The sequence below is a fragment of the Salvelinus fontinalis genome, chromosome 4 (genome assembly GCF_029448725.1).
Source record: "Salvelinus fontinalis isolate EN_2023a chromosome 4, ASM2944872v1, whole genome shotgun sequence".
Taxonomy (NCBI): domain Eukaryota; kingdom Metazoa; phylum Chordata; class Actinopteri; order Salmoniformes; family Salmonidae; genus Salvelinus; species Salvelinus fontinalis.
The window spans coordinates 18420280-18436749 of record NC_074668.1 but is presented as its reverse complement, the minus strand read 5'-3'; the positions used below and the strand labels follow the sequence as shown (position 1 = coordinate 18436749).

At 45.0% G+C, this 16470-nt stretch overlaps 1 pseudogene; it reads right to left on the bottom strand.

Annotated features, from left to right (window-relative positions):
* Nucleotides 1–8029: 8029 nt before the first annotated feature.
* LOC129852810 (uncharacterized) lies at nt 8030–9398 on the bottom strand (annotated as a pseudogene).
* Nucleotides 9399–16470: the final 7072 nt, after the last annotated feature.

The window sequence follows — 16470 nt, the reverse complement described above, 5'->3', positions numbered from 1 at the left end:
GTCAAGAACCGTTTCCCTCTTCCTCTGATCCCAGCAACCCTTTAACAAGTGGGCCGCGCCAACGTCTATACTAAACTCGACCTGCGATGTACATATAACCTTGTCCATATACGTGAAGGCGACCGAATGGAAGACGGCCTTTATCACCGCTCGAGGGCATTACGAATACCTGGTCATGCCCTACGTCCTTACGAACGCACTCGCCGTCTTACAATCCTTTATGAATGAGGTTTCCCAAGATATGATCAACCGCGTTCTCATTGTCTACATTGATGTCATCCTGATTTACTCCTACTTCCTGAAGGAACACAAACAGCATGTGCCAAAGGTTCTTCATCGGCTCCTTGACCATAACCTTTATGTGAAGACTGAAAAGAGTGCCTTCCATGTAACCTCGGTATACTTCCTCGGCATCGTACTGACACCTAGAGGGGTCAGCATGGATGAGAGCAAAGTCACCGCCATCAGTAACTGGCCCAAACCCACCACCGTTAAGGAACTCCAACGTTTCATTGGGTTCTCCAACTTCTATTGCCGGTTCATTCGGAACTTCAGTTCTACGGCCGCTCCCCTCAATGCCCTTACCAGCCAAAAGACCCGGACCCTTCAATGGACTTATATCGCCCTGACTGCGTTCAACAACTTGAAACGCCTCTTCACCTCAGCTCCTGTCCTTCGCCAACCTGATCCGACCCTTCCTTTCACCCTGGAGATGGATGCCTCTGAAGTAGAGGTAGGAGCCATACTCTCCCGGTGGGTGGTAACACCTCCCAAATCACATCCCTGTGCCTTCTCCAGAAAGTTATTCCCCCACTGAGAGCAATTACGATGTGGGAAACCGAGAACTCCACCATCAAGCTGGCCCTCGGAGTGGCGCACACTGGTTGGAGGGTGTGCAACATCCTGTTCTCATCCTAACCGATCATCATAATCTGGACTACATCAGAGGGGCCAAGGGGTTAAACTCCAGACAAGCCCGCTGGGCTCTTCACACGCTTCCATTATCATGTTACTTCCCTCGAAAGAAACGTAAAAGTTGATGCTCTCTCCCGCCATCTGACCTTCCAACCAGTAAATCAGACCCTACACCCATTCTTCCTTCCTCTTGCATTATGGGACCGGTACAGTGGGAGGTCCACTCTGCCAAACAAGAAGCCCTAACCTCAGACCCGGCTCCTCCTGAGACACAAGCTGGGAAGAGTTACGTACCAGCAGCTGTTAGACCCCAACTGATGCAATGTGTCACACGTCTTTGGGGTCAGGACATCCGGGCATTACACGAACCACCGAACTTCTAGCCCGGAAGTTCTGGTGGTCCTCACTGGCATCCAACGTAAGGGATTATGTACTCCTGTCCAGTCTGCGCCCAAATCAAAAGCCCTTTTCATCTCCCTTCTGGGAAGCTTCAACCTTTGCCAATCCCGCACAGATCCTGGTCCCACACAGCTGTTGACTTCATCACAGACCTTCCTGAATCTTCTGGTAACACCTCCATCCTTGTCATAGTAGACCGTTTTTTTTCTTCAAAAATGTGTCGTCTGGTTCCTCTTCATCTACCTAATGCCATGGAATTGGCGTAGTGTGTGTTCCATCTGTATGGGGTTACGGAGGACAATGTCTCTGACCGCGGGCCCAAGTTTGTCTCCCGGGTATGGTGAGACTTCTGTGACCGAATGGTGGTCGCCCTCAGCCTCTCCTCCGGGTACCACCCCCAGACCAATGGAACGCCTGAACCAAGAAATAGGGAAGTACTTCCTCCAAAAATGTTCTGCCTCTCCAAATGACTGGAGTCAGTATATGGCCTGGGCCGAGTACGCTCAGAACTCACTCATGCACTCATCCCTCTGCCTTAATCTGTTTCAGTGTGTCCTTGGTTACCAATTCCCCCCCCCCCCCCCCCCCCCCTGGGCTGCGGAGCCTGGTACTGTCCCAGCTGTCAACAACTGGTTTTGGCGTAGTGAGCGGGTATGGGAGACCGCTCACCGGCATCTGCAGGAAGCCTCTAATACCCAGAAACGCTTTGCTGACAGACGCTGCTGACCAACGCCACTCCTTCACCCCGGACAGCATGTGTGGCTCTCTACCAGAGACATCCGCCTCACCTGCAAAAATGTCTGTCCTCGCTTCATTGGTCCCTTCAAGATGACCCATCGCATCAACCCTGTCACGTATCGCCTCCAGTTACCCCGTCAGTATAAAATCTCCTCATCCTTCCATGTGTCTCTGTTACAACCGGTCACCCACAATCCTCTTCATCCTCCAGTCTCCGTTGGATGTCGGAGGGGAACCTGAGTTTGTGCAAACATCTGCCGCGCTCTGCGCGTGAATCTACACCTCTTTCTCCTGGCGTATTCATTACAGGTGTGTCAACTTTTGACTGGTACTGTAAATTTAAACTTCATCCAGTATAAACTAATGTATAGAATTTATTATACAAGACAAAATTCACAAATTCTATAGCACAATGGCAGAGTCATGCCTCAAGTGTAAAACTAATAATGACTCAATAATCCATGCTTTCTGGGAATGCTAAGAAGTCTGGAAGTTGTTAGTGGTGCTAGAAGGTTGGCTGTCAGAAGTATTAATATATACACTGCTCAAAAAAATAAAGGGAACACTTAAACAACACAATGTAACTCCAAGTCAATCACACTTCTGTGAAATCAAACTGTCCACTTAGGAAGCAACACTGATTGACAATAAATTTCACATGCTGTTGTGCAAATGGAATAGACAAAAGGTGGAAATTATAGGCAATTAGCAAGACACCCCCAAAAAAGGAGTGATTCTGCAGGTGGTGACCACAGACCACTTCTCAGTTCCTATGCTTCCTGGCTGATGTTTTGGTCACTTTTGAATGCTGGCGGTGCTCTCATTCTAGTGGTAGCATGAGACGGAGTCTACAACCCACACAAGTGGCTCAGGTAGTGCAGTTCATCCAGGATGGCACATCAATGCGAGCTGTGGCAAAAAGGTTTGCTGTGTCTGTCAGCGTAGTGTCCAGAGCATGGAGGCGCTACCAGGAGACAGGCCAGTACATCAGGAGACGTGGAGGAGGCCGTAGGAGGGCAACAACACAGCAGCGGGACCGCTACCTCCGCCTTTGTGCAAGGAGGTGCACTGCCAGAGCCCTGCAAAATGACCTCCAGCAGGCCACAAATGTGCATGTGTCAGCATATGGTCTCACAAGGGGTCTGAGGATCTCATCTCGGTACCTAATGGCAGTCAGGCTACCTCTGGCGAGCACATGGCGGGCTGTGCGGCCCCACAAAGAAATGCCACCCCACACCATGACTGACCCATCGCCAAACCGGTCATGCTGGAGGATGTTGCAGGCAGCAGAACATTCTCCACGGCGTCTCCAGACTCTGTCACGTCTGTCACATGTGCTCAGTGTGAACCTGCTTTCATCTGTGAAGAGCACAGGGCGCCAGTGGCGAATTTGCCAATCTTGGTGTTCTCTGGCAAATGCCAAACGTCCTGCACGGTGTTGGGCTGTAAGCACAACCCCCACCTGTGGACGTCGGGCCCTCATACCACCCTCATGGAGTCTGTTTCTGACCGTTTGAGCAGACACATGCACATTTGTGGCCTGCTGGAGGTCATTTTGCAGGGCTCTGGCAGTGCACCTCCTTGCACAAAGGCGGAGGTAGCGGTCCTGCTGCTGGGTTGTTGCCCTCCTACGGCCTCCTCCACGTCTCCCGATGTACTGGCCTGTCTCCTGGTAGCGCCTCCATGCTCTGGACACTACGCTGACAGACACAGCAAACCTTTTTGCCACAGCTCGCATTGATGTGCCATCCTGGATGAACTGCACTACCTGAGCCACTTGTGTGGGTTGTAGACTCCGTCTCATGCTACCCCTAGATTGAGAGCACCGCCAGCATTCAAAAGTGACCAAAACATCAGCCAGGAAGCATAGGAACTGAGAAGTGGTCTGTGGTCACCACCTGCAGAATCACTCCTTTTTTGGGGGTGTCTTGCTAATTGCCTATAATTTCCACCTTTTGTCTATTCCATTTACACAACAGCATGTGAAATTTATTGTCAATCAGTGTTGCTACCTAAGTGGACAGTTTGATTTCACAGAAGTGTGATTGACTTGGAGTTACATTGTGTTGTTTTAAGTGTTCCCTTTATTTTTTTGAGCAGTGTATATATATATATATAACACCAGAAGAGGAAACCACAGAGAGAAATGAGTAAAAGAGAAACCAGTGGAATCAAGCTCACCAGTGGTAACAGTTTCCAGAAAATGCCAGTTCGTACCCAATCCACTCCCCTCAAACCACTAAAACCCAGGCATCATTTCAGCCCCCACCCACCCCTCCTCCTGTTGCCTGTTCCGAATGCTCTAATTTTATTGGACTCCCCGTCGTCCTCAAAACCAACATGACAGGGCCTTTGCGTGTTTGAGTGTGACCCTGTCTGTTCCCTGCTATGGGATCTGACTGCGTGACAGTGGCTAGCCATGGGCAGCTCAGTGCGGGCCTCTACCTGCCAAGCGAACGCTAATGCGCTTCACACTGAATGATTTTCCCACAATAGAAGCACAAACTGGCCAAGTGACTTCCTAATTGCCCCGCTGGTCCTCTGTGGGCCCCATTCTGCTGCCCAGGGGCTCCCATTAACACCCTGCACGCAATACCCCCCCCCCCCCCCCCCCCCAGCCATAAACCTAGCCCCCAGCCAGACAGTAAACATACAATACATACTGTACACACATACATACACACAAACACAGTACACATAGGTCCAATCCCAAATGGACCCGTAAGCCCTATGCACTAGCAGAGAGCTGAGAGGATTTGACAGGTGTAATCAAGAGCTCCGCCTTGCCCTCTAACAGGCTAGGTGTAAGTTTCATCATATTTCGCCATACACTGATCAAATCCTCTCACTATACATCATACAAACAACATTTCTAAGAAAAACCCAAGCAAGGGTTGCCTATTCGGACAAAACCATGATACTATGCAGAATGGTTACCTATGTTTTGCATACTACAGTTTATCCATTTCCTGGTGCTCCAGCCAGGTAAGGATGAAGAGATGTGATTTCAGCATTTTGTACCCATATGGGCATGGGCCATTTTTGTTTATTTTCTTATAGGTGTGTGTGTTGTTGTCCGGGTCTTTGGTCCCGGTGTGTTTGGTAAGTATCTCTCACATGAGGGAGATTAGCATGGTCAGGGGTCCGGAAAGATAATTACAAATAATTTACCGCAAGAAGCCCAAACAGTTATATTATCGGCCTAAAATGTAATAATTTCAAACCTTGACATTTGTATACGATCACATATCTCTCTTATGTGTGGGAATACTTTGGAACAGATTTCTGAAATTGTTTGGCTGTGTTATTACAGTCTTATGTCAAACAATAAAATAAAAAACACCCCCGGGACGCCAGTTGGGCAACCCTGCTATAGGGGATATAGGGCAGCTATAATGACATGGCCGAGATCACATCTCCCAGAGCACTCAGAGACTTGTTAATGGAGCTAGCCTCAGAAAGAGTGGGAATGGAGGGAGGGACAGAGAGCAAGAGAAAGACAGGAGTATTCAACAATGATATCCATGGGGGAAAATTATATATATATGTTACTAAAGAAAAGTTTGGACACACCTACTCATTCAAGGGTTTTTCTTTATTTTTACAATTGTCTACATTGTAGAATAATAGTGACGACATAACTATGAAATAACACATATGGAAACATGTAGTAACCAAAAAAGTGTTAAACAAATCTAAATATATTTTATATTCTTCAAAGTAGCCACCCTTTGCCTTGATGACAGCTTTGCACACTCTTGGCTTCTCTCAACCAGCTTCACCTGGAATGTTTTTCCAAAAGTCTTGAAGGAGTTCCCACATGCTGAGCACTTGTTGGCTGCTTTTCCTTCACTCTGAGGTCGGGTGATTGTGGAGGCCAGATCATCTGATGCAGCACTCCATCACTCTCCTTCTTGGTCAAATAGCCCTTACACAGCCTGGAGGTGTGTTGGGTCATTGTCCAGTTAAAAAACAAATCATAGTCCCACTAAGCTCAAACCAGAGGGGATGGCGTATCGCTGCAGAATGCTGTGGTAGCCATGCTGGCTAAGTGTGCCTTGAATTCTAAATAAATCACTGACAGTGTCACCAGCAAAGTACCTCCACACACCATTTCCACCTCCATGCTTCACAGTGCAGAGATCCTCCATTCATCTACTCTGCATCTCACAAAGGCATGGCGGTTAGAAACAAAAATCTCAAATTTGGACTCGTCAGACCAAAGGACGTATTTCCACCGGTCTAATGTCCATTGCTCGTGTTTCTTGGCCCAAGCAAGTCTCTTCTCCTTATTTGTGTCCTTTAGTAGTGGTTTCTTTGCAGCAATTAGACCACGAAGGCCTGATTCATGCAGTCTCCTCTGAACAGTTGATGTTGAGATGTGTCTGTTACTTCAACTATGCGAAGAATTTATTTGGGATGCAATTTCTGAGGCTGGTAGCTCCAATGAACTTATCCTCTGCAGCAGAGGTAACTCTGGGTCTTCCTTTCCTGTGGCCGTCCTCATGAGAGCCAGTTTCATCATAGGACTTGATGGTGTTTGCGACTGCACTTGAAGAAACTTTCAATGTTCTGAAATGTTCCGGATTGACTGACCTTCTTGTCTTAAAGTAATGATGGACTGTCGTTTCTCTTTGCTTATTTGAGGTGTTCTTGCCAATTTATGAAATTGGTATTTTACCAAATAGGGCTATCTTCTGTACACCACCCCTACCTGGTCACGACACAACTGATTGGCTTGAACACATGAAGAAGGAAATTTATTCCACAAATGCAATTTTAACAAGGCACACGTGTTAATTGAAATGGATTCCAGTTGACTACCTCATGAAGCTGGTTTAGAGAATGCCAAGAGTGTGCAAAGCTGTCATCAAGGCAAAGGGTGGCTACTTTGACGAATCTCAAATATAACACATTTTTATTTGTTAATTTTTTTTTGGGTTACTACGTGTTATTTCATAGTTGATGAGAACTATTTCACAACCAAAATATTTTATAAATCTTTGAGATATGGAGTGGCGTGAGTGTTTAATGCGCACCGGCCATTGCGAGGGCATATAGGTCTCATTGGTAGTAGCCTACAACTACAAAGTTTTTAGGACATTACATTTACTGTTGGATTAATACTTAGCTACTAGCAGTGGGTATTAGTTCATGTGTTTTGATTTTACACTTCCTCAGGTGTTGAGCCCCAAATGAATTAGCCTATGATATTAGTTAGTGTACATAAATTTGTACAATATATAAGTTAGATGTACACTATATACCCACTTTAAATTAGTGGGTTCAGCTATTTCAGCCACACCTGTTGCTGACAGGTGTATAAAATCGAGCACATAGCCATGCAATCTCCATAAACAAACATTGGCAGTAGAATGGCCTTACTAAAGAGCCCAGTGACTTTCAACGTGGCACCGTCATAGGATGCCACCTTTTCAACAAGTCAGTTCGTCAAATTTCTGCCCTGCTAGAGCTTCCCCGGGATGACTGAAGAGAGTGTGCAAAGCTGTCATCAAGGCAAAAGGTGGCTACTTTGAAGAATCTCAAATATTAAATACATTTTGATTTGTTTAACACTTTATTGGTTACTACATGTTTCAAAATGTGTTATTTCATAGTTTTGATGTCTTCACTATTATTCTACAATGTAGAAAATAGTACAAATAAAGAAAAACCCTGTAATGAGTAGGTGTGTCAACTTTTGACTGGTACTTTATATATATTTATTTCCTGTTTACTTTATTCCTATTTTCTGATTGTATCATATTTTATCTGCAAAACTGCATCATGACATGAGGTTGAATTAAGAAGGGTGGTATCAGGGTTGTCACATTAACCCCTGAAGTACATTAAAGAGCCAGTCATTGTGCTAAGACCCCCGATCTCCTTTTACGTATGCCTTGATTGGCAGCTATCCCTCTCTGAGCCCGGGTCTGTAATGATGTACCTACTATTCACTCACTCTGACTAAACCAATTTAATAGGGCCCCTTTGAAATGGGGCGCGGGCGTTTGAGTGTACTGGTGGCTGCGATATGGCGGTTGGCGCAGGCCTGCTGAAACATGGTGAAGAGCTCCCCGGCGCTGGGGACCTCCTTTGTCTCTGCTCCCTGGGCAAACACAAGCCCCTTTCTGTTCCTCTTAATCTCCACCCGCCTACTCAGGACCTTGGTCCACTCACAAAGAGGTCCTGGAGCCAGTCATTATACAGCTCCAACATGTAGGGAGAGAGTAGCACGAAGAGGAGAGGAGAAAGGAGAAAAGAGGGGGGGGAAGGAGAGGGGAGAGGAGAAAAAATTAGATAGATGTCTTTTTATGTTTACTATAAGGTGTATTTGCTTCTTGTTGCTGATGAACAATAGGCAAATAGTTTCTCCTCGCTCAGTGAGACTTCTTAGCCCTCACCTTAAAGTCAAACTTGGGGGCATTCTCCTGGAGGATGTCAAATATGGCGCTGAACGCTCTCAGCATGCATGATGCCTGGGCTTCTCTGGTCTCTGTCACCCACCATGGTGAATGTCCTTTCCGGAGCCTGTCTGAATGTACGCAATGATACACACGTTGTAGCCGTCGATGGCTGACTGGATCAGGCTGGAAACATGACTGGTTCAAACAGGTATGCTTAATGTCCTCGAGCTACTGTGGGCCAGCGAAAACATTGGCAGCAATCAAGAGCAGGAGGTTGGGTTTAGTTAAACAACGTTGCGTACAAGAAGAACAAAATTCTCAATTGAAAAAATACCTTTGAGTACATTTCCAGTTCCACCACCTCAACTGAACCCATTCAACCCCTGATTACGCTCAAGCAATCCCAGTGCTCAGTGCTGTATTTCGTGACAGACTTGCTGAATCTGCGATAGGGGTAAAGGGGTTAGGGATGGGCTTTGGCAGAGGCTTTCCTCCTTTCTTGTTTCATTTAGTTCACTTTTAACCAATAAAAGGATGTTAAGATTGGCAGCATCACATGTTGGTGTTTTGGAACACATCTTCCTGGGTGCTCTCACCGCTGAATACCCGGTCGATTCGGAACTCTCTTGGCCCCCTTGGCGTTTCCACGGTAACAGAGTAATCGTCCAGATGCTCCACGGCAATGGCCCCTCCCTGAGCTGGCTTGGCCTGGCTCATTGATCATATCTGACAGAACACCAACACGTAATCTGCACCACGACAAAGCAACCGCAAAGGTCAAGCGACCCCACACTGTACAGTACTGAAATTGCGCCTAAGCTTAAGCTCAACTGAAATAGTCTTTGGGCACGTAGAAGACCTGTGTTCAAACCTAGTTGGTCCCAATGATGGATAACTACATTTCATGTCCTCCACAATGTTGTAGTATTTCTTCCTCATTGTCCTCTCTGAAGTGTAGTTCTCCACGACTTTCCCATTCTCCTCTCTCACCTGTTTTAGCTCTAGAAAGAGTCTTGGTGGTTCCAAACTTCTTCCATTTAAGAATGATTGAGGCCATGGTGTTCTTGAAGACCTTCGAAGCTGCACAATCCTGTCTCAGATCTCTACGGACAATTCCTTCGACCTCATGGCTTGGTTTTTACTCTGACATGCACTGTCAACTGTGGGACCATGTGTGTGCCTTTCCAAATCATGTCCAATCAATTGAATTTACCACAGGTGGACTCCAATCAATTTGTATAAACATCTCAAAGGATGATCAATGGAAATAGGATGCACCTGAGCTCAATTTCAAGTCTCATAGCAAAGGGTCTGAATACTTAAGTAAATAAGGTATATCTGTTTTTTATTTTCTAAAAACCTGTTTTGGCTTTGTCATTGTCGGCTATTGTGTGTAGATCGATGAGGGGAGGGCGGGGGGGGGGGGGGGAGGGCGGGCCCAACCCCAAGATTGATGAAGAAAAATGTGTATTTAATCAATTTTAGAATAAGGCTGTAACATAACAAAATGTGGAAAAAGGGAAGGGGTCTGAATAAGTCTTTCAATTCAGTAAGTGATTTAATTTAAAATGACAAAAATTAACAACTTTTGAAATTAATAGCTTCTCCTTTTCAGAAGTAATTGAAAATAAAAGCAACATTTTTTATGAATGAATTGGAATTTCAGTTTACTACCTGAATTGACTGACTTCAATTTGAATTGAGCCCAACCCTGCTGTACTCGATCACACTACAGAAAGATCTGCAGTTTACATATCTTGTTGTTACACAAATAGAAACAGAGACACATAGGTCAACATACGTAGTAGTGACCACACACACACACACACACACACACACACACACACACACACACACACACACACACACACACACACACACACACACACACACACACACACACACACACACACACACACACACACACACACACACACACACACACACACACACACACATTACCAGAGAGAGAAGGGCTGGAACCAACTCTGATACAGTCCAAAGCCTTCCGGGTAATCTCACATTCCCTCAGTGTCACCCTTAGCAAAAGCACATTAGATGCATGCTCATCGAATGGGTCCAACCTGTGGTACAGAACATTGTTCACTCAATAACAAGAGGCACCATATCCATTTAATTTGTCCCATACAGTGGGGCAAAAGTATTTAGTCAGCCACCAATTGTGCAAGTTCTCCCACTTAAAAAGATGAGAGAGACCTGTAAATTTTCATCATATGTACACTTCAACTATGACAGACAAAATGAGAAAAAAAATCAAATTATTGCAAATTAATTGCAAATTATGGTGGAAAATAAGTATTTGGTCACCTACAAACAAGCAAGATTTCTGTCTCTCACAGACCTGTAACTTCTTCTTTAAGAGGCTCCTCTGTTCTCCACTCGTTACCTGTATTAATGGCACCTGTTTGAACTTGTTATCAGTATAAAAGACACCTGTCCACAACCTCAAACAGTCACACTTCAAACTCCACTATGGCCACGACCAAAGAGCTGTCAAATGACACCAGAAACAAAATTGTAGACCTGCACCAGGCTGGGAAGACTGAATCTGCAATAGGTAAGCAGCTTGGTTTGAAGAAATCAACTGTGGGAGCAATTATTAGGAAATGGAAGACATACAAGACCACTGATAATCTCCCTCGATCTGGGCTCCATGCAAGATCTCACCCCGTGGGGTCAAAATGATCACAAGAACGGTGAGCAAAAATCCCAGAACCACACAGGGGGACCTAGTGAATGACCTGCAGAGAGCTGGGACCAAAGTAACAAAGCCTACCATCAGTAACACACTACGCCGCCAGGGACTCAAATCCTGCAGTGCCAGACGTGTCCCCCTGCTTAAGCCAGTACATGTCCAGGCCCGTCTGAAGTTTGCTAGAGAGCATTTGGATGATCCAGAAGAAGATTGGGAGAATGTCATATGGTCAGATGAAACCAAAATATAACTTTTTGGTAAAAACTCAACTCGTCGTGTTTGGGGGACAAAGAATGCTGAGATGCATCCAAAGAACACCGTACCTACTGTGAAGCTTGGGGGTGGAAACATCATGCTTTGGGGCTGTTTTTCTGCAAAAGGACCAGGACAACTGATCCGTGTAAAGGAAAGAATGAATGGGGCCATGTATCGTGAGATTTTGAGTGAAAACCTCCTTCCATCAGCAAGGGCATTGAAGATGAAACGTGGCTGGGTCTTTCAGCATGACAATGATCCCAAACACACCGCCCAGGCAACGAAGGAGTGGCTTCGTAAGAAGCATTTCAAGGTCATGGAGTGGCCTAGCCAGTCTCCAGATCTCAACCCCATAGAAAATCTTTGGAGGGAGTTGAAAGTCCGTGTTGCCCAGCAACAGCCCCAAAACATCACTGCTCTAGAGGAGATCTGCATGGAGGAATGGGCCAAAATACCAGCAACAGTGTGTGAAAACCTTGTGAAGACTTACAGAAAACGTTTGACCTCTGTCATTGCCAACAAATGGTATATAACAAAGTATTGAGATAAACTTTTGTTATTGACCAAATACTTATTTTCCACCATAATTTGCAAATAAATTCATTAAAAATCGTACAATGTGATTTTCTGGATTTTTTTTTCTCATTTTGTCTGTCATAGTTGAAGTGTACCTATGATGAAAATTACAGGCCTCTCTCATCTTTTTGAGTGGGAGAACTTGCACAATTGGTGGCTGACTAATACTTTTTTGCCCCACTGTATCTAAAGGGTACTATGTAATATAGGGGTTAGCTATGTTCTCTTTAGTGCTTCCACACAGGTTTCCATTCAAAAGGTTGTTGGTTCGAAAACTTACCGCAACCCTTAGCCTAACCGTAGCTTCATGTCCATATCCTGGTTCAACTCTTATCCTAGCCTCAACTCCAATCCTAACCGTAGTTTCATGTCCATATCCTGGTTCAACCATTATCCTAGCCTCAACTCCAATCCTAACCGTAGCTTCATGTCCATATCCTGGTTCAACCCTTATCCTAGCCTCAACTCTAATCCTAACCGTAGCTTCATGTCCATATCCTGGTTCAGCCCTTATCCTAGCCTCAACTCCAATCCTAACCGTAGCTTCATGTCCATATCCTGGTTCAACCCTTATCCTAGCCTCAACTCTAATCCTAACCGTAGCTTCATGTCCATATCCTGGTTCAACCCTTATCCTAGGCTCAACTCTAATCCTAACTGTAGCTTCATGTCCATATCACTGTTCAACACTAACCTCAGCCTCAACCCTAACAAATTGGGACTTCTTGCCTAAACACAACCACATTTGTTCTGCCCTTGAGGCAGAGATGCCCTAAGAACAAGATTGAATAAGGAAGATTCCATGGCTGGAAAGGAAGCTACAGTAAGTCAAAGACATTTTCATGGGATGGAAATCAGCATTGTAGTTTGTATACTGACCATTCTGGGTCAGGATTGTCCTCCTCTTTGCGATTGTGGTCATCTGCTGTCATATTATATTCAAATGTTTCAATTCTAGTTATATAACAGACACTCTTATCCAGAGTGACTTTCAGTTAGTGCATTCATCTTAAGATAGCTAGGTGGGCCAACCAGATTTCACAGTTATAGTGAGTACATTTTTCCTTAATAAAGTAGTTGTGACGTATAGTCAAGCTTCTCTCTTGCTTGGCACAAGGCCACACGGTTCTCCTCACGGTTCTTTAAGGGACAGTTTCCCAGACACTAATTAAGCCTAGACTTGGACTAAAAAGCATTCACAAAGGAGATTCTCCATTGAAAGCACTTTTTAGTCCAGGACAAGTACTAATCTGTGTCTGGGAAACTGGCCCTCAAGCAGTGCTCCTTCCTTTTTACTTTCCATAGCTTCAATGATGATAATAAAGATCAGTGCTATATAGTCAATACTGGTGCCCTGGGGCTACATACAGTACATAAACATAATGGAGACTGTTTAATCTCTCGTTGACAGATTTTAGTTCTGGGTTTCCGAGATTAGATACTTTTTAAAAGACACTGTATAATGGAGACATTTCAAGACTGCCTCTCCTTCTCAATGACAGTTCAGAGCAGGCCACCCCATGGGGGCTATGCCATAGAGACAGGTGGGATGGTGTCTGCTCTGCATGCAGGAGCTCAGTAATCTCTTATGAATCCCAAACCACCCCCTAACCTCGCCCCTACCAACTTGCTCGGAGGGCCCTCAATTGTTACATGTTGCTGACAAAACTCCAAGGGGATAGGGTAAAAAAAAACATCAACTTCAGGACACCTTCCTGACTTGAATGATGGAATTCATGTTCCACTTTTAAATAATACAAATTCAAATGAACAAATCCCGTCTGTCGTTTTACAAGATATTAACCTCAGTAACAGGTAAACATTTAATTTGGGAAGAACTTCATCTGTTACATTATGTGTCAAGTCTCAAAATCAGACAAACAAATGCAAATGGAATATAATTAAGCCCACCTCTCCATTCTTTTGATGAAATCGAGCAAATTACAAACATATCGCAGTGCGTGTCGGGATAGCACTTCGCTCTGAAGCCTGCAGCATTGCAGCCTCTCAGTCAAAGTGTCCGAGGGTCTAATTAGACCCTACAATCAAAATTGTCACTCCCTCAGCTTTGGGACACTTGTTCAAGTGGTGGAGGCACACGTGTACGCTCAAATGTAGGGCCGAGGGGTGACGAGAAGGGGAAGGGGGGGATTTGGGTTTTAGCCCCTCTCTCCAGTATATAGACTCTCCTTCAACTTCTCTAGGCGGGCTTGGGCCCCCTCCAGAGGCAGCACTGTGTCACTGCACCCATATGGACCACAAAGCCTGCTCAGTGCTCAAAGTCACAACCCCACTACACTGAATGCTTATGGTAGAAATTGCCAGTAACCACAGATCAAGGATCAGATTACTCTACCCCCAATCCTTACCATCACAATTAAGGCAACGAAAGCATTTTGGGGGAACTTCTAGCAAATCTCCATAAAACTGAATACCTGATCACAATGGAAAACATTTACACTGAGTGTACCAAACATGAAGAACACCTGCTCTTTCCATGAGAACTTTCACCTGGATTCACCTGGTCAGTCTAAGATCTCTTATTGATGTCACTTGTTAAATCCACTTCAATCAGTGTAGATGAAGGGGAGGAAGCAGGTTAAAGGATTTTTAAGCCTTAAGACTATTGAGACGTGGATTGTGTGTGTGCCATTCATAGGGTGAATGGGCAAGACAAAAGAAGCTTTCGACACCTTGTATAGTCCATGCCCCGATTGAGGCTGTTCTGAGGGCCAAAACTCGATATTAGGATGGTGTTCCTAATGTTTTGTGCACTCAGTGAAAATTCTGGATTCTCATGTGTGTTCACTCTAATATATCTACTTTGGATTGTTATTTCTTGATTTCTTGTTCATTTTGGGGGATTATTTGTGTATTTGTCAGACATTCTACTGCACAGTTGGAGCTAGTAACATAAGCATTCTACTGCACTTGCTATAACACCTGCAAATCTGTGTACGTGACTATTTGATTTGATTTAAGATCAGTCAACTGATAATATGCCAGGACAAAGGTTAATGACTCATATACACACAAAGAGTTTACAGCAGCATGACAGCACAGATTACATAGCGATAAAGACTGACAAATCACAAACACCAGGTAATTCTAATCTGATCTGCACGCACACACACGCCTCTAGGCAGAAGGAGCCACAGACATGTGAGTAAAGAGGAGAACACAACACTATCTCTATCAACGAACTCACTGTGTGTTTCTTTTCCCACATCAACATCAGGCCTGTTCCTGAGTCACACGTCTGACTATTTTAACCCATTCCTTCTCTGTACATTGCATTATGATTACTGCTCTTGAACTCAATTAGTCTACTATGTGGCTCCACAGAAATGCTAAACACTTACAGTACATTCAGGAAAGTATTCAGACCCCATGACTTTATCCACATTTTGTTATGTTACAGCCTTATTCTAAAATTGATTAAAACATTTTTCCCCCTCATCTACGCACAATACCTCATAATGACAAAGAAAAAAACAGATTTTTAGAAATGTTTGGAAATTTACAACAAATAAAAAAATGAAATATCACATTTACATGAGTATTCAGACCCTTTACTCAGTACTTTGTTGAAGGACCTTTTGGCAGCGATTACAGCCTTGAGTCTTCTTGGGTATGACGCTATAAGCTTGGCACATCTGTATTTGGGGAGTTTCTCCCATTATTCTCTGCAGATCCTCTCAAGCTCTGTCAGGTTGGATGGGGAGCGTTGCTGCACAGCTATTTTCAGGTCTCCAGAGATGTTTGATCGGGTTCAAGTCCGGACTCTGGCTGGGCCACTCAAGGACATTCAGAGACTTGTCCTGAAGCCACTCCAGCGTTGTCTTGACTGTGTGCTTAGGGTCGTTGTCCTGTTGGAAGGTGAACTGTCCTGAGCGCTCTGAAGCAGGTTTTCATCAAGGATCTTTCTGTACTTTGCTCCGTTCATCTTTCCCTTGATCCTGACCAGTCTCCCAGTCCCTGCCGCTGAAAAACATCCCCACAGCATGATGCTGCCACCACCATGCTTCACTGTAGGGATGGTGCCAGGTTTCCTCCAGACGTGACGCTTGGCATTCAAGCCAAAGAGTTCAATCTTGGTTTCATCAGACCAGTGAATTTTGTTTCTCATGGTCTGAGAGTCCTTTAAGTGCCTTTTGGCAAACTCCAAGCGGGCCGTCATGTACCTTTTACTGAGGAGTGGCTTCCGTCTGACCACTCTACCATAAAGGCCTGATTGGTGGAGTGCTGCAGAGATGGTTGTCCTTCTGGAAGGTTCTCCCATCTCCACAGAGGAACTCTGCAGCTCTCAGAGTGACCATAAGATTATTGTTGCCTCCCCTCCATGACCAAGGCCCTTCTCCCCCGATTGCTCAATTTGGCCATGTGGCCAGCTCTAGGAAGATTCCTGATGGTTCCAAACCTCTTCCATTTAAGAATGATGGAAGCCACTGTGTTCTTGGGGAC